Raw genomic sequence first — 19,285 nt, forward strand, 5'->3', positions numbered from 1 at the left:
GGTGGAGTCTTTGGGAGGTTATTAAATCATAAGGGTGGAGCCCTCATGAATGGAATTAGTGCCCTTATAAAAGAATCCCAGAGTGCCTCCTCACTCTTTCCACTGTATGAGGACACACTAGAAGATGATCATTTGTGAACTAGAAAACAGATTCTTAATAGACATCAATTCTGTCACTGCTTAGATCTTGGACTTCCCAGCCTCCGGGACTGTGAGAAATAAATTCCTACTATTCACCTGTCACCTTGTATGTGGTATTTTGTTATAATCGCATAAATGGACTAAAGGTAAGGTATTTGTATCACATAGTGTAGTGTCTTGCACATAATAGGCTTTCTTTTCAGTTTGTTTTATGCTGAGCTGGGGGATGAGGAGTAATGGCATCTACCAGTCCATACTGCCATCTTTATGCTCTCCCAGGTGGCTAGACTGCATCAGATTGATCAGCACTTAAAGACTGTCAAAACAAATTTCAGTTCTGTGAGTAGCCCTGAAGAAGTTCATACATTAGATGCATATATCAACTCTTTCCTTCCCTGGGAGAAGCTGAGAGCTGAAGTTTTTGTCTACTTACTCAAGGTTGAGCAGGAGGGAGGATCTATGGTGTCCACTAATCCAAATCACTATCTCTGTTCTTCTCCAGGTGGCTAGGTTTTGCCAGACCAATCAGATCTCCAATACTGGTAAGACAGATGTTAGTTTTGGGGCAGCCCCAGAGAAGTTGGGGTACCAAATGCATGGACCTACTCTTTTCCTATCCAAGGGGTAGCTGCGAGCTGGGATCATTTTTATTTTAAAAAGTTTTGTTTCTTTAATTTATAAATCATTGTACATATTCATGGGATATATAGTGATGTTTTGATACATATAGTATATAGTGACCATGTTAGTGTAATAGATACATCCATCGTTTCAAATATGAGTTTCTTTGTGTTGAGAACATTCAGTATCTTCCTTCTAGCTATTTGAAACCATGTATCACCGTTAACTACAGTCAGCCTACAGTGGTACACAACACAATACTGTATTCTTTCTATTTACCTGTAATTTTATAACCTTTAACAAATCTCTAGCAAAGACCTGGAATTCAAGAAAGAAAAGATCACTTAGGAAGGTAATAGAGGGAAGTTCTAGTATGACTGATTTAAAAAGAAATTACCAAAAGAGGATTCCCATTTCTAGCAGTATTGTAAGAACTGTTCATCCTGGGTTTTATAAAGAAATGTATGGTAGAAGACTGTGAATTGAGCAAACTCTTGTTTCTAAACTTTAAAATTATTCTATTTATTGTAACATCTCTCTGATTTTGATTTGTGAATATCTGCTTTATTGTTGATGGTGATGTTGATGTTAATGACATTCACTTAAACTTAACATACACTGTGTTCCTTTATTCTGAAGTACTCTTGAAAAATCTTGAGTAAAACTTTTCCAAAGTTGTAGAATATTGAATATAGACTAGGTTTTTCTTACATAATCTTAGGAAAACAGGTATCAAAGATATATTAAAGATTGTGTACCCTTAGCAATGGTAATGGAATTACACTGAGCTTTTTATATCCTTTTGACCTCTTGGATAATCAACGAAGACTGTTGATAAGAATGTAAAATGACATATAATTGTATGTGGGATGATAACTGTCTTCTATGGATATTAAACCTGTAATTTTGACTCTGCTAGTGTTATAGTGTAATACTCATTCAAAACAGTTTAGCCAAAATTTAACCTCCATGAATAGAAAGCTTGTCAGAAGTTATTTTTTAAAAAGTTTGAAATTTCTATTTTTAAAAGAGAACAGTTTGACTGAATCATCAACATTGCCTAAAAACTGATAAAAAGATTCAGTTTGGATTAAAAGTAGATTTTAAAACTGATAAGATTCTCATAGAAATGGAATCTTTCCTTGTGTATTTCAAATGAATTTATTCAAAAATCATTTATTTAGCACCAAAGATATTTTAAACACTTGGTGATCATGATGACCAGGGGAAAGTTCTACCCTAAACCTCAGGTAGGTAGATACTGAAGAGCTTAAGTGAAAGATATAGATGGTCATAAAGTTTCAGACTCTAAAATGGAAAAGTTCAGAGAGTTAAGAAATCACTTGAAATTGAATTTCTACCTATGAAATTATTAAAAAACTCATGGAGTATAGCATCTGAACATTCATAGTGGCTTCATAAGGACCACTTAGATGGTTTTAACTTTAAATTTATGTGTTGAAAAAGGATGCAGAAACTTATATCCAAAGACAAAAATTAAAGGAACATGAGCCTAAGAGGACAGTACCAGAAAGCCTAAAATGAGTTAAGGTTTGTGAAAAAACTGTGTAAGAAACTAAAATCTTTCTAAGTTACAATTATATTCACAGCAAGAACAAAGACTTTACCTGTACTATGTTTGGTAAGATTTTATAAATTGAACAAGTGATACAAAATGAAATCATAAAAATTCTATTTTACTTCCATATTCTCTGACTAGGAGAATAATTTTTAGCCTGGAGAAGGCAAAATAAATATTGGTGAAAAGCAATTGAACCTAGAGATAGGTAAGGAGATGATAAGATAGCATTTAGCTTCTCTAAATGATTTCAAGTCTCCAGGCCTAAGAAGATTGCATACCAGAGTATGGTAAAAAACTTGCAGATGAGATAGTGAACTGCATGAATGAAAATTTCTTATCTTGCAGCCACTGGGGGAAATAGGAGATGTGACTAGGAATCCAGAGTTAGAAACATTTAATACTGATTTCAAACTAGGAGGAAAAGAATGTGTCTTGGAAGAATTTATTGTTACAATTTGTGTGTGTTCTCACTATTCTAAGCCAGTAGCCAAGTCATTAACACAGCCTTACCTCTGGGATGGTTGCAGGTGGAAAGTAGACAACTTAAGATCAATGGCACCTTCAGTCCATTGTGAAAACTACATTCCTTAAAGAGATTATATTAGGCAGAAGATACGATTGATGGTCACTAAATATTTCAAATATTATTCTACAATTCCTAGCCTCCCTGCCAATTAAGTTTGGACTGCATGTCTAGTCCAGATTAGTGGATTATGAGTGGAAGTAATATATTTTATTTCTAGACCAAACCAATCAAAAGCCAGCCTTCTTCATTTTCATTTTTTTCTCTTTTCCCTGACACAGGTTGTGATGGTACCATCGAAACAAGAAAGGAGACTTTTCTCCTGAATCACCAACGAGGCCAGGCTTTGACAACTTAACACCAGTTTTTATGTAGATAAACGATAGAACTTTGTTGTGTTAAGCTACTCATATTTCATGGGATTTTAGGGCAGCTGCCCTTATATAATTACTCGTATAACTAAAACATTTAGAGAAAGAGAAACATTGTTTGAGCAGAACTTGATAGAAAATCTGGCATTCCTCGTCATCAAAAGTAGCTATAAGCAGTTCTAGGCCCCACATTCCAATCTCATCCTCCAGAGCAAGAGACTTTCTCCTCCTATTCTAACATTCTATCTTTTACTCTCATTGGGATGTTCATGAGCCAGTCACTGTGGTGTAGATAGTTAAGTTATGCTGGTTATCTTTAACCAGTCAGGGTTCATGCCTGGAGATGATGTGGGTCAGTCCCTCCCCAACCTCATAGTTGCTATAGGTAAAAGGGAAATTAGAATGGATTTTGGGGAAAGATAGCCATAATATGTATTAAAAGGTCTCTAATGTCTCTTAGATCATTACTCTGTCCTGTTCAAAACATTTATAAGGATTCAATATCATATTTAGTAGAGTCATAAAGCTTGTAAAGAAAGGTAATATGTTAAATAACACAGTCCAGTTCCAAATGCCGATAATGAATTAGAATAATAGTTAAAATCTAGTTAAAGATTGGTTAAATAGAAATTTTTTTTTTTTTTTTTTTTTTTTTTTGAGACGGAGTCTCGCTCTGTCTCCCAGGCTGGAGTGCAGTGGCCGGATCTCAGCTCACTGCAAGCTCCACCTCCCGGGTTTACGCCATTCTCTCGCCTCAGCCTCCCGAGTAGCTGGGACTACAGGCGCCCGCCACCTCGCCCGGCTAGTTTTTTGTATTTTTTTAGTAGAGACGGGGTTTCACCGTGTTAGCCAGGATGGTCTCGATCTCCTGACCTCGTGATCCGCCCGTCTCGGCCTCCCAAGGATCTAAACTTGAATTTAAAAGAACTAATATGAATATAGGACCAGGTAGGAAAAGACTATACTAACTTCTACAAGGAGTAATATTTAGGGTGCTATAGTTAACAAGGAAAACAATCAATCAACAATGTGATTGGACTGTTAAACAAGGTAGAGCAATTTTAATTGCATAAACCAACATAGAAAATCTACAATGATAGAGTGAAAAATCACATTATATTTCTATATAGATTGAAACCAATCTTGGAATCTGTAAATTTGGGAACATCACAATTTAAGAGGAATATCGAAAAATCAGGATCTACATAGGGGAGAATGAGCAAATTAGTTACAGAACTCGAAGTTACATAAATTTGGGAGTAGTTGAATGAACTGTGGATACTTAGCCATAAATAGAAGGGCTTAGGAAGAACTAGTTCGCTATCTCCGGACTTCTGAAATGCTATTATATTGAAGAATGTGCAACATTTTCAGAAGGAATCACTAAGACAAAAGAATTCAAATACAAGAAAACAAATTGCAACACTATATAAAGAGGATTTTTACAACAGTCATAGATGTTCACAAATGAAAGAGATTGCCTCATGGCAGAAAACTCTCATCATCAGGGTGATTTCAAACAAGAGGATTTTAGCTTGTCATAGGTTATACAGAAAGGAGACAAGCACGAGATGACACTTGAACAAGATAATTTTAATGTCAATGTTTCTAGGATAATATGAAATAAGCTAGGTTTTTCACTACTATGTAGAAGTAGTCTCTTCTAATGTTTAATTGACTAACAATGCTGCAATTCCACCATATAGCTTTGGATAAAAAGAAAGAATATGTTAAAGTGATTTGTACTTTTCTAGTTCATGAGAGATTTGATAAATTCTGTGATTCCTAAGGACACAGAGAACATGTAATGTTTCCATTAAGAAGTGATCTCGCTGGGCGCGGTGGCTCACGCCTGTAATCCCAGCACTTTGGGAGGCTGAGGCGGGCGGATCACAAGGTCGGGAGATCCAGACCATCCTGGCTAACATGGTGAAACCCCGTCTCTACTAAAAAATTAGCCGGGCGAGGTGGTGGGCGCCTGTAGTTCCAGCTTCTCGGGAGGCTGAGGCAGGAGAATGGCGGGAACCCGGGAGGCGGAGCTTGCAGTCAGCCGAGATTGCGCCACTGCACTCCAGCCTGGGCGGCAGAGCGAGACTCTGTCTCAAAAAAAAAAAAAAAAAAAAAGTGATCTCATGTAAGTTAGTATTGACTCTTGAAATGTTCATTAACTGCAATGACAATATTGGCTAGAATACAGTGTTTTTATATGACCCTTTCTATATCATTGGTCTACAAATAGAGGGTCTCCAAAGTCATTTATTTACTCTTCTACTTAGGGAAATAAAACCAAGCCAAACGGGGAGCAGATGATCCCTATTTCAGCAATGCATTCACCTTGTATCTTCGCAGGCCCCCCTCTGATTTTTCCAGCCATGACCAAGTCATTTGGAATGAGTTTTCTTCAGCACTTCTTCCTTGGCCTCAAAAAACACAAAATTATAATATCAATTTGTATCAAAATATATTTTGACTTAAACGACCAGGTATATTACTTTCCAAATTGCTAAAAGTAAAGGTCAGTTCCATTTTTAAATGAATCCAAATTTTTTTCAATTATATTGTTAAATATTTGTATTTAGACATTTTCAACAATTGTTCTTACAAAAGTAGGGGAAATTTTATTTGATGTCTTAATTATGTCGAATATTTATAAATTTCATATTCCTTTAGATAATATTTATAGGTTTTTAAATTTGTATCATTATTAATGAATACAACAAAAAATACTTGAGGGGATAGATACTCCAATTACCCTGATTTGATTATTATACATTGTATACCTGTATGAAAACATCACAGGTACCCTGTAAATATGTACAACTCTTAGGTATACATAATAATTAAAGATTTCAAAAAGTTTAAAACCCACTTATAATCTACACTACACAAGGCCTAGTCCTAGCATATGTGACTTCTAGGTCCTTATCATCTCGTTCACTCTGGGGTGGATGGATTAGGAATTTAATGCCTGAAGGTCAACACAGCTTTGTAAAGGAAGGAAGTGGGATGATGCTGGATAAGATCTTCCTCAACCTGAGGATGTTCTTGCCTCGGCTAAAAGGAAAGCCACTACCTAATTAAAGCTGATTATTCCTGTTTAGGCATTAAGATTTTTTCCAAAAAAGAAGCCAAAATTTCAATTGTTTGTATAACATTTTTAATTTTGAAATGTTAATATATCCTTCAAAATTTTTGAAACACTGTACAGAACAGTATCATGGGAACCAAGCAAAACACATGTTCAGCTGAAGGAGAACTTCTTGCAGTCTATGAACATATAATTTGTCCCTGTGGTCTAGAGAATGCATAGAACACAAAGAAGAGAGAACCACTGCTTTTAATCTGACCCTCTCTTCACATTCTTCCCAACTTGTGATCTCTAACTCTTCAAGTACTAACACTTTTTATTTTTTTTTTCTCATTCCATCACAACATTTTCTTCCTTGAGGGAAGGTAGCTGAAACTTCAGGAATATAGTGAGAAATATAATAGAAAACAAACTCGGCACTATAGAGCTAAGAAGGCATGGAGTCCACTATTGCTCCTTCTTTTAAGATAGTTTGTAACTCTCTTTAGGTTCTCCTACCTGGGACTAGATAGAGTTAACATTAATTTTGTGACACAGCTTCAGATGTATAAGCCCAAGAGACAAGAAAAGCTTTCAATATGAATAAAAACATTTAGTAGAACTTGACTTCCATTGATATATGTACCTTCTATACTCAGTGCTTGTTATTTAAAGTTATACTAGGCAGATGTTAGCTATTAGAAGTGATAAGTTAGGCAAAATCAAAAAGGTTGGTCCAGTCTGATAAGAATTGGTTCACCTTGGTTGCCAACTCAGTTTGTAAACAAACATAACAAAAAATCCAGGAAAACAAGGAATAACTTCCTAGTGCCTCTCTAATTACTTACTTAGGAAGCCATGCCTGAAAGTTCAGTGGTTAAGGAAGCCACCAGAAGAGTAAGAACTAATGGAAGAAGGATAAAGCCTCAGGACAACTGTCTTTTCTTCCAATAGGTGAAGAAAAAAACTCTGATCACAATGCTTGTTAAAGTACAGTTACTTTCCTCCCTATCTAGTACAGTAATTACAGCAGTCCTAATTCTAACATACCACACGAGGAGACAGAGCAGTTACACAAAAGAGAGCTAACATCATCAAAATGCTAAAAAATCAATTAATGAACTACCCAGCAAGGGAGAAAGAACTTTAGAAACAGACACAATTTTATTCCCTAGAGTGATCAAAGAAAGCTTTGTATATGAGCGACAACTCAAACTAGAACATGGGGAAAGGTATTCTTGTGGCATTCTAGAGAGCACCACTTCAGATTCGGGGAATTGAACAGATTTGTGACTTGGTTAGGAGACTCATTTTTTAGGAGTGGAGGGATTTGTGAAGAGGTATAATAAAAGTTGAGGCTGAAATGATGGACCATAGTCAGTATGAAAATTTTGAATGTCAAATTCCAAGCTAAGAAATTTGAACTTTGTTTAAGCTTTAGGGTTGACCTCTAGGATTTTCTGAAAGGGGTTGGAAACAACCGTACAATTAAATTTGAATTTTCAGAAAATATGTGCTGAGCCACTTATTGGAGAGACAGAATTTGAAACTTCTTTTCCAAACTTATTTGGCAAAGGCACAGATCAATTGACCTTTAATACAGACTGAAGGTCCATCTGTTCAGGCTGGCCTACCCAAAGGGCATACTGAATACCCCTGCTCCTTGGTGGATCCGTGGCTTTTGATTTGTTCTTTTTAAAAATCACGTATTTGCAACTGTAAACTGCTCCAAGGAAGCACGAAAGCCATCTTTTATAAGAAAAATAATTATGCATATTCACATGTACAATTCACTCAACATTTTTAATTATATTTCATTGAACATGTCAGTCACCTTGTTTTTCAGTGTACTTAAACTCACAAATAAATTTTATCTAAGTATTGTACTAACCTGACAACTTTGGGGAGGAAAACAATTCGCCCAAAAGCATAAAATGAAGATTAAATTTCTAATGTAAGAATTATTTTTTCCTGTGTTTTTTGAGGGAATGCTTTTGATTCTTTTGTATCTGTAAGTCTATATTCAGAATTTACGCACACACACACCCACATACATATATACACACACACATACACATACATACACACACACACACACACACATACATATATACACACACACACACAAGTTATACTGAACAACATAGTTTGTTTCAAATGAAATATAGATTTTTGATAAGATGGTGATTTTCAACACAACATACAGGTGGAGTTTTGGAAAATACAATTGATGTATTGTTATACAATGAAATTTGGAAAGTACCTTTCTATCTACACATACACACACTCTCTCCCTTTTAGGGGGAGAAGAAGGACATGACTAATGCTTTAAACTTTGTCTTTAAGCAGAGATGAATGTTCTAATTAGAACAGAAGAGATTCTTCTTTAAATCTTTGGCACATACCAGGCTATATGTACCTTATTTTTGCAAGCCATGTATTGCAAGTTTGCATACTTACACTCTGTTTATAAGTGTCTCTGCATGTTTATTCTGCAGATGAAATTAGGATATCAGTACCTATTGTGTCCTCCGTTCTTAGAGCATCATCTGCAAGGGGATTGAGCTACCTTTAGAGATCTCTACTGCCTGCATGTTACCTGTCATTTGTTTGTCACATCAAGCTTGCACATTAAACACTCCTTTCATTTTAGTGCCAAATCTCGATAAAATTCTAAAATTAATAATACACTAAATTTCTTGAAGATGAGAAATCAGACATAGGGCTACAGAGAGTTCCGGGCCAGATTCTCCTGCTTCCAGACTATAGCAGCTTCTCAGCTAAATTTCCTAGTCAGCCCTTGGGAAGTAAATCTCAAAACCATTGTTAATGGAAATCTAGTTACTGCTTACTTTCATTAGATTGAAGCAGTATAATTTGAGAGTCATATAATCTCAGTTACATGTAGCCTGACAGAGCTTGACAAAACTTAACCTTTGAACCTCAGGTTACATAAATAAGGATTATAATAATAAGTTGTCTTGATTCTCAGGGTTGTTCTAAGAATTAAATGAAATTTTATACATAAAATACTACAATGAGCAGCACAGAATAGGAACACATTATTAATTTACACGAAATGTGTTATAAATGTAACATCACAAAATATTATAGAATTTTCGTGTCTTTAGGATGAAGTTACTTAAAATAATAGGATAGCAATTTGAATGCACCAAAAAAAAAAAAAAAGTCCCCAATAAGCTCATTTAAGGAAATCTAAGACAGATCCACTCTCCTTTAGAAGGAGAACTCCATTAAATGTATATCAATATAAATCTATGACAGACGAACTTTAGATCGAAGTGATGGAGGAATGTTTAATGCATAGTCTTGTGTATCATTTTGCTGCTATCAGAAAATACTACAGACTGGGTAATTTATAACATCTTCACATGGCAGAAGGCTGAAAGGCAGGAGAACTTAAAACTGCATGATCCCTATTATATTATCCCTATTATATTATATTACATTAATTATATTTTTTGAGGTGGAGTCTCGCTCTGTCGCCCAGGCTGGAGTGCAGTGGTGCGATCTCGGCTCACTGCAACCTCCACCTCCTGAGTTCAAGTGATTCTCCTGCCTCAGTCTCCCAAGTAGCCGAGACTACAGGCTCATGCCACCATGCCCAGCTAATTTTTTTGTATTTTTTAGTAGAGACAGGGTTTCACTATATTGGCCAGGCTGGTCTCCAACTCTTGACCTCTTGATCCACCCGCCTCGGCCTCCGAAAGCGCTGGGATTACAAGAGTGAGCCACCGCACCCCGCCTTGATCCCTCTTTTAATAGGCCTTAATCACATTCACAAGGGAAGGAGCTCTCTTGACCTAAACACATCTGAAAGGCCTAACTCCTAATACTACCATCAGCAACATCTGAATTTTGAAACGGGAACACTGAAACAATAGTATCTTGAGTGGGAAAATTGTTAGCATTACCTACTTTCCTTCAAAACACGTATAATTTATCTTGATATGTACACATAAAATTGAATTGCAGATGGAAAGGAATGAAGATAATACTTCGGAGGAGTGAGAAAAAAAACAGTTGCAACAGAAATAAGGGAAAACATGTTAAGGGACTACTGAGCAGACCAGTGTGATTCAAGGGTTGTCAAGGTTGAGACTAGGTATAACCAAGGAGATTGGATACAAAGATAAAGGGTCTGGATTTTATGCTGTGAGAAATAGAGCACTACTAAATATCCAAAGCTGAACGGTGATGTACTCGATCTGACTTTTGGGAAGACTGATCTGGCAGTGGTGCTTAGGATGCAGTGAAGTAGGGAAAGCCTGAAGACATGGAAATCAAATGGAAGACAAGTCCATTAGTTCAATAAAGATGTACAAAACTAAAAAGGGATGACATTCATCAGAATGAAAAGAAATGGAATATTTTGAAAGAATTATTTTTTAAATCAATAACTGTAAAAGCTAATTAAATATGAAGGGAAAGAAAGAATTCAAATTCAAAGATGACTGTTACAGTCTTAAAGTGATGTTTTAGTCTCGGCTGCTATAACAAAGTAACATAGACTGAGTGGCTTATAAATAATATAAATGTATTTCTCATATTTCTGGAGGCTGGAAGTCCTTCAAAAATCAGGATACCAGTATGGTCAGGTGTTGGTGAGGGCCCTCTTCCAGGCTACAGACTACAAACTTCTTTTTGTATGCTTTACACACCTGAAAGAGGGCTAGAAAACTCCCAAGCCTCTTCCATAACAGCACTAATTCCATTCAGGGGCTCCACCCTCATGACTAATTACCTCTCAAGTTCTGAAACTCCGAATATCCTCACATCGGGAATTAAGGTTTCAACATATAAACTTGGGGAGGACACATGAATGTGTCCATTGCTTACTGTCCCTAGCCCCCCAAAATTCACATCCTTCTCACATGCAAAATACATTCATTCCATCTTAACGTGTGAATGCCAACTCAGACATGGTGTGTTTCAATGAGAATTATTAGTAACAACTAGTTCCAGCCCACTATTTACCATGTGTCTGATCTTCCTGAATTTCACAATGACGCTTAGAGTTAGATATCATGATTATACTATTTTTAAGCTAGAAAATCTGTAGCAGCGAGAGATTAAGTCATCTGACTAAAACCACACAATTTGAAAGTGTCTATGGGGGTTTGGATCCAGGTGATCTGGCTCCAGGGCATATACCTATAGACACTACACACAATGCCCCTTGCCATTTCTATAGGAAAGACCACACATCAATATTACCATATTACCATATTTTGCTAACAAAAATATGATTTTCTCCCAAGATTGTTACAGCATTTGAACAGTGCTCCTCCTTTTTAAGGTACAGCTTCAAAACTTGATACCAAAAACTGTAACCTATAAAATAACATCAGCCAAAATTATATTTTATCCTTATCTTTTTCTTGTAATCTTGTCAATGCCAAACATGAAAAGCTGCCAAATATAATTAGAAACAGTAGTCTAGAATGGACAGCATAATTACAGGAAGTTGGACATGTCAGATTTCATGACTAGTCTGAAATAGAAGACTTTCATATAAAGACCTTTAATTTTTCCATATTTTGCACAATAATGTTGATTTTTGTGATTTATTGTGTTTCCAAAAATAATTAAATGTTCAAAATTAGTGAGTTACCAGATCCTACTAGTAAAAGGGCAGAGTTTCTGGATGCAGTATGCAGTTATAGCCTACAGGATATTGAGCATGAAATGATTAAATAATGCTTTTCTTAGATCTGCTACACCCCTGCAGGTGGAAGAGGGAGTGGTGTTTGATGTTATTACAGTGTTGGGGCCTGATGCAAATGAGATCTGATTTCAACTCGAGCTCCAGGTTTTAATTGAAGTTTTCTCATTTAGAATGTTTCTTTCCTACCTCTGAATAGAATGGTAAATATGGCTACAGGGAAAAAATGCAGGACAAAATATCCAAATTAAAGATAGGGAGTTGAAGTGGCATGCAGAAATACAGCATGCAACCGATATTTTTATTCAGTATATTGAGAAATCAGAGTGCGATCAAAATTTTAAATGATAAGATCTACTTCATACCTGTAATGTTTTACACACACACACACACACACACATACACACACCTGTTTAATTTTCATAATGTCTCTATGAGGTAGAATTATTTTTATCACCATTTTCAAAATAAAGAAACTGAAACACAAAAAGTTACGTTTTTCAAGGTTGCATGGCTTGCAAGTGACAGAGTCAGGATACAAAATCGACAATTTGGCTTCAAAGTAGACACTCTTATCCTCTATGCATAACCATTTATTATTGCACACTGGAGCAAAGCAAGCTTTTCAAATATATTCACTGAGCTTTCATAAAGTACTCTTTGAACACTCACAAATGTAAAGATTAGGGAATATCCACCATCATTATTAAGGGCTCTGAAGAAAGAGATCCCAGCTCAGAATATCATGAGACAAGAGTTGAAAGACATAACAAAACTTATTATCAAAATTAGGGCAAAGCAAAAAGAGAAGCCCAAATTGGACCACAGTCAAGACTGTCCCTTTAATCCCATTGATTTCATTATTATCAGATGTTGGTGAGACAGAAGTGGAAACTTCCATCGCAGGATTAGGGAGAAGGCACTCTCAATGAATCATTTTATAGTATTTCTGAATTATTGAGTAAAATAATTCTTTTTGGAATCTGAAACTGAGAATATTTTAGTATCCCTTACAGAAATCTATATTAGCATAACATAAGTAAAGTCTGTCTAGCTCTACTAAAGAATACACAAGTAAATGATTTGTGATTTTTTCCAACTGTGAAACACTAACCTTTGCATATTTTTTCTTATATAAATACAAATTGGACTTCATGTAGTTTCATGTAGTTATTATTTTTAGACATATTGGGACCAAGCCCACTTGGCAGAGTCTAGATTTAGAGATTTTGAAAAGGAAATTTACCATTTGGGGGATTGGTCATAATTTATGTTTTCTTCGGTGGAGATTGGAATTTGTCTTGGGATTCTACCTTCCTTTGTACTAAGAAGGACTGTTTGAGGCGTTGTCTTAGTCATTTCCTTGTGCTATAACAAAATACCTGAGAGTAGGTAATTTATAAAGAACAAATATATATTTCCCTTAATCACAGATGCTGGGAAGTCCACGATGAAGGCCCCAGTGTGTTCAATGTCTAATGAGGGATCAATCTCTGTTTCCTTGAATGCTACGTCCGCCTGAGGGGAGGAACACTGCCTCCACATGGCAGAAGGAATGAAGGGACAAAAAGAACTAGCTAGTTCCCACCAGTCCTTTCATAGTGATGCTAATCAGTTCATTCGGGTGGAGCCTTCATGACCTAATCATCTCCAAAATGTCCCACTTCTTAATACTATTACCTTGGTGATTATGTTTCAACATATGAATTTTGGAGTGACATGTATATTCACACCATACCAGGAGTCCTATGAATAGTGGAGCTGCTTCGGTGAGAAGTTACCTTAAAGGATAGTGATGCTTCACAATAATAAGCTGCAAAGGAGTAAGAGAAACGATATTTAGTTCTTGATATATATGTTTGTCTTTTTTCTAAGATCAGATTATTGATTAATTTTTCAAGCAGTGCTGAGCCTCTTTTTCTTTCACACTGAAAAATGGACTTTGGGAAGGAGCTTGACTGTACCCAGCAGACTACAAACAGGACTGTATTCTCCATGCGATGCTTTTTCAGATTTATTAAACCAGACTTTTGGAAACCTATCATCCACTATTGTGATGTCTCATTCCAGTCACATGCTGGGAAAGGGAACAGGGGTTTTCTTCTGAAGGAAATGGATATTCTCACTGTCAATTATGTTAGAACATGTTTAATGTTGAGCTAATACATGAAGTAACACGTGACATGAAAGACAAAAGAAAATCTGTTTTCAGTTGGGAGGATGGAGCACAGAGGCTGAGGACAGGAATGGGGCATGGGCAGATGAGATGTGGCAACTGTTATGGGGCAGAAGAATCCCATTGCTATGGGGCAAGTGAGTGTGCTTCTGCTATTTACAGCTTGTGAGGGATGAAGCAGTGATTCAGATTATGGTTTGGAATTCTGAGGCTTTAAAGATAACAAACACATGTAAGTAGCAGCTTCAGTTTGTACTTGGAACATTTAGTAATGTCATAAAATACTACAGCCTCGCCTTGCTTATGCTCTGGGTGATTAGAAGAATCAATTTCTTCTCCTAGAGGCCAGATTGGTGGTGGCAGCAGTACTCACCATCAGGAAATAACTCTGCCAATAAAGCAGCAGTACTCCAGGCAGAGGAGGCGGCAACAGGGTCAAGACAAGGAGGCTGAAGCAGGAGAACTGAGAGAAGCTGTGAATGTCAGAAACCTGAGAAAAACCGTCAAAATAGCTGAGACTCTTGGATAGATGTGATGTCTGTCAATTATTCTGGTGCTTGCACTGATATAATTTAATATAAACATACAAATGAGGTTTAAAAATCTAAAAAGGAAACAGATTTCTGCAGCCAGGTTACACTAATGATCATGATGATGATAGTGGTAGGGCTGTTAAACAAATATTCCATACTTTAACAATGTCTAAGCTCACACTTCCCTTTAATGTTCAAATCATTATAACCTAATCTAACAGATTCCTAGTCTTCTGCTAGATTCCAATCCCTAAGACTTCTTGAGGCTACCTAAGAAATCCTTGCACATTCCTCAGATTTACTCTCTTATTTTGCCAGCATCTCAGCCAGATGTGACCACCAGCACTGCTTTCCACAGGTCACCTCCTACTTTCTTGAGACTGGGGCCCTACAGACCAATGCTGCTTTCTCTGTATCACACTGTCCCTCTCACTGGTGCTGACAATTTTCTTGCATTCTAAGTGACAGATGACCAGGCACAACCCATACAGGTATTTTTCAGAGACTTGGTAATAACACAAAGTAATTACAAAACCGAGGACTTGAACCTGGACCCTAGCTATAGCATCCTCAGGTCAACAGGCTTAGGCCACTCCATTGGGCATTTGCTCCTAAGTGGTACTCCCTCTACTACTTGACACCATTATTTGCATTAATATCTTCTCTAGAGTAAGTGCTCAATTACCTGAGTCCTGGAAAAAGAAAAACATTTCCCCATCACTTCAGTCTAAAGCTTGTCTGTCATGCATCTTATGTCAGTGCTAGGATTACTTGTTTTTTTTTTTTTTTTTTTTTGGATTAACTTCTTTTATGGATGCTTGACAACATGAATGCATATGTTTCACAATCCTCAAACTACATGGATCAGTCTTGCCTAAAGTTTCCATTAGGACAATTCATTAAATCTAACATTATTTCTCAAGCCAGGGTAATTCATTCTTAAATACTGTCTCAGAAATGACTTCAGCAGCCCAGCATAAACTGCAGAATCTCCAACTGTGCCCTTAATTGTGGTTTCTAATTACGTGATGTAAATACCTGCCTCCACATCCTGACTGCTGTCTTTAGGTCTCTGCTCTGACAACTCCATGAAATGGGTATGGTTATTATACTTATAGACAAAGATAGGTTATGTATCTTGTCCAAGTTCTAGTAACTAGTGATCCATGAATCTGGGATTCATGTCAAGGTAGAATCAGAGATTTCCCTCTTCAATGCTGTGGTGATTAAGTATCAAGTTGACTGGATTAAAAAATACCTAGAGAACTGGTAAAGCATTATTGTGGGTGTGTCTGTGACAGTGTTTTCAGAGGAGATTGGTGTGTGAATGGTCTGAGTAGATTCAATGGGGAAGATCAACCCTTAACATGATCAAGCACTATCCAATCGACTGGGGGCCAGATAGAACAAAAAGAGGAAAGGTGAATTAGTCACTCTCTCTCTTGAAGCTGGGGTATACTCTTCCCCTGCCCTTGGACATCAGGCTCTCTGGTATGTGGACTCCAGTCCTTACTTCAGTGCCCCTCCAGGTTTCCAGATGTTTGGACTTGAACTGAGCCCTGCTACTAGCATCCCCGGTTCTCTAGCTTGCACACAGCCTATCGTGAGACTTCTCAGCCTTCATAATGAGCCAATTTTCCTAATAAATCCCCTCTTCATATATACATACATACATACATATACACATATGATATGGTTTGGCTCTCTGCCCCACCCAAATTTCACCATAAATTGTGATAATTCCCACGTATCAAAGGTGAGAACAGGTGGAGATAACTGAATCGTGGGGGCAGTTTCCATCATGCTGTTCTTGTGATAGTGAGTACGTTCTCAGGAGATCTGATGGTTTTATAAGGGGCTCCCCCCTTCACTCAGCACTCATTCTCTCTCCTGCCACCCTGTGAGGAAGTGCTTAGCATCATTACTGTAAGTTTCCCAAGACCTCCCCAGCCATGTGGATCTGTGAGTCAAATAAATCTCTTTTCTTTATGAATTACCCAGTCTCTGATATTTCTTCATAGCAGAATGAGAACGTACTAATACAACACACATATACACATATACAAGTGTGTGTATATATGTGTATGTGTGTACACACATATATATGTATGTGCGTATATGTATGCATCTCCTACTGATTCTGTCCCTCTGAAGAACCCTAAGATCAACATTATTCTGAAACTGATTTAGAAGAGAATTTTCCGGGAAGATGCAGCCTAAACACCTATACAGAAAAGAAATATTTTTTCCTAGAAGAAACAATCTGTAGATATTGAAGTCTGCCCATAACAATAAACCTTTGTGCTATTATTGCAGAGCAGTGACTATCTCCATTTTTAAAAGTATGATCTTTGTTTTATCTTTGAGCATAATGTGATTTTTTCCAAAACAAAGGAGCAGTCTGTCCCATACCTGAACTTAATCTTCCAACACTAGAGGGAAATAAAAGAACTGCATGTGATTTTAAAATGGAATTCTTGCTTACAAATGATATCTACCATATATCAAATACAGACTGTTTATCCATCACTGTACCTTACCTCTGCGTGTGTGTGTGCATGCGTGTGTGTTGTGTGTGTGTGTGTATGTTCTGACAAAAACTTGACAAGACATTATTATTATCCCCATTCTACACATTTCAATACATGAGACCTTGGAGAAATGAAGATTAAATGACTGCCTAAAGATTAATTAAGAGCTCAGTGGATTGGGAAAACAAATCTTCTGGTTCCTAATCCATTGCTTGTTCACCAAATCCAATGGCTTTTGCATTAACAGTATGCATTCAACTGGAACTTTAGGGATGTACAAGTGTCTCTCTTTGCAAAATGTTGCAATATATGATATACAGATTTGCGTGTCTATCATTCTCTACCAAGACAAGTGAAAATCATTAGCTTCTTTTCAGGAAACCTCTGCACTGTCAGGACAAGTAAAATGAATACAAGAGCGTTGGACTTTCAATTAGCACCAGCTCTCAGACGTTGCCAAATCACACCTTCACATACGTGCAGTAGAAAGAGTGCCAGCCCTGTCTATTACACGGATAGATTAAAGGGTTTAACTGAAAGAAAATGAGAAAGCACAGTGACAATATGAAGTTCTTTATCAGTAAAAGTTTTTATTTTATGGATATGCCAGTGTGAAGTAAACAAAATATGGTAAATGCAAAATAAAACACAGTGTCGTCTCACATCATTCTTTCTAAAAATAGGATATAGTTATCATTCAACACAGAAGCCTGATGTTTTTCTGAGAGGAAAAGAAACTCCTTAAAATTATAATTTAATAATTGAGACTAATTGTTCCATTAGCTTTTAATATATACTTAAAATTATTTTGTATGGGAAAACATGTAGGCATATACCTATAATAATCATTATTTAGCACTGCTTTTAGAAATAAGGCTTAAAAATAAATATACAAATTTTAATGGTAGTTGCCTTAGAAAACTGGGATTATAAATTTTGAGGGAGTGTTTCTAGGTACGTTCTAAATTTTTGTCAATAAACATGCATTACTTGTAAATCATAAGAAATATAGTAATACATTTTTTGCCACAGGAAAAATCCTAAAGTATTAGATGTAAAACTATACTTGCAAAACTTATGACAGATATAATGAGTTAAATGGCAGCAATTATTAGAGTCTTAACTATATTGATAACAAAAATCATGTTGAGTGGTAAAATACAAAGAATTATTCCTTGCTGTATGTCCCTGATAGGTCGGTGAGGTTCTCAGCTCCATGTTACTCTAATTTAAAGACCTGGGATACATCATATGGCACATCACTGGATACCATGATAGAAAAGCTATAGAGGAAAAACCAGAAGAAGACAATTTTACCAGACATAATTCAGGCCATTATGATCACATCTCACTGGCCAAACACATCACATGGTGATCAGAAATATAGGTGAGTAGCATATAGGTATACCACACAGTTCTTTTTTAGTGAATGTTGTGGGGAAATAAAAGGATTGCCATTGTCCAAAGATTTGCTCTAAGATATATTATTTATACTTTCAACAAAAAGTGGAGAGTAGTACGCAAATTTATGACCTGAGGGCTATTTTACATAAAGTAGCCAACTTGATGTTAGAAGCCAATAATAAAACAAGTAACATCCTTCTTTTTTTTTTTCTTCCTTTCAATCAATAAGCAATATCAACACCTTTTTTGCCAGGCTCTAGGAACACAAAAATGAAAATAACCCAGTCACTTCCCTCATGGTTCTTTATGATACAGAAAAAATAGAAAACATCTTCCCTCCGTACAAGAAAATCCCTGCTCCATGATGGAACTAGAAGTTGAACTGTTATGTTAAGACAATAAACCTGGTTTTACTGTCTTTGGAAAATTATAGATCTTCCCCACCAAAAAAAGACTGTAAAATTATTAACATCATCCTCCGATGAATAAAACCTGTAAGGATACTTGGAAGTAGTTTGGATGTCACCAATAATCATCATTACTGTAGAGAGTAGGACAATAAGAAGCATATGAAGAGTTTGGGAAGCAGAAGTAATACAGAACATTAAAGGCCTGGCCTGGTTCATGCCTCTTTCTGCCTCCTAAAAATA

The sequence above is a fragment of the Trachypithecus francoisi genome, unplaced genomic scaffold, assembly GCF_009764315.1.
Source record: "Trachypithecus francoisi isolate TF-2019V2 unplaced genomic scaffold, Tfra_2.0 Lachesis_group0, whole genome shotgun sequence".
In the NCBI taxonomy this organism is placed as follows: domain Eukaryota; kingdom Metazoa; phylum Chordata; class Mammalia; order Primates; family Cercopithecidae; genus Trachypithecus; species Trachypithecus francoisi.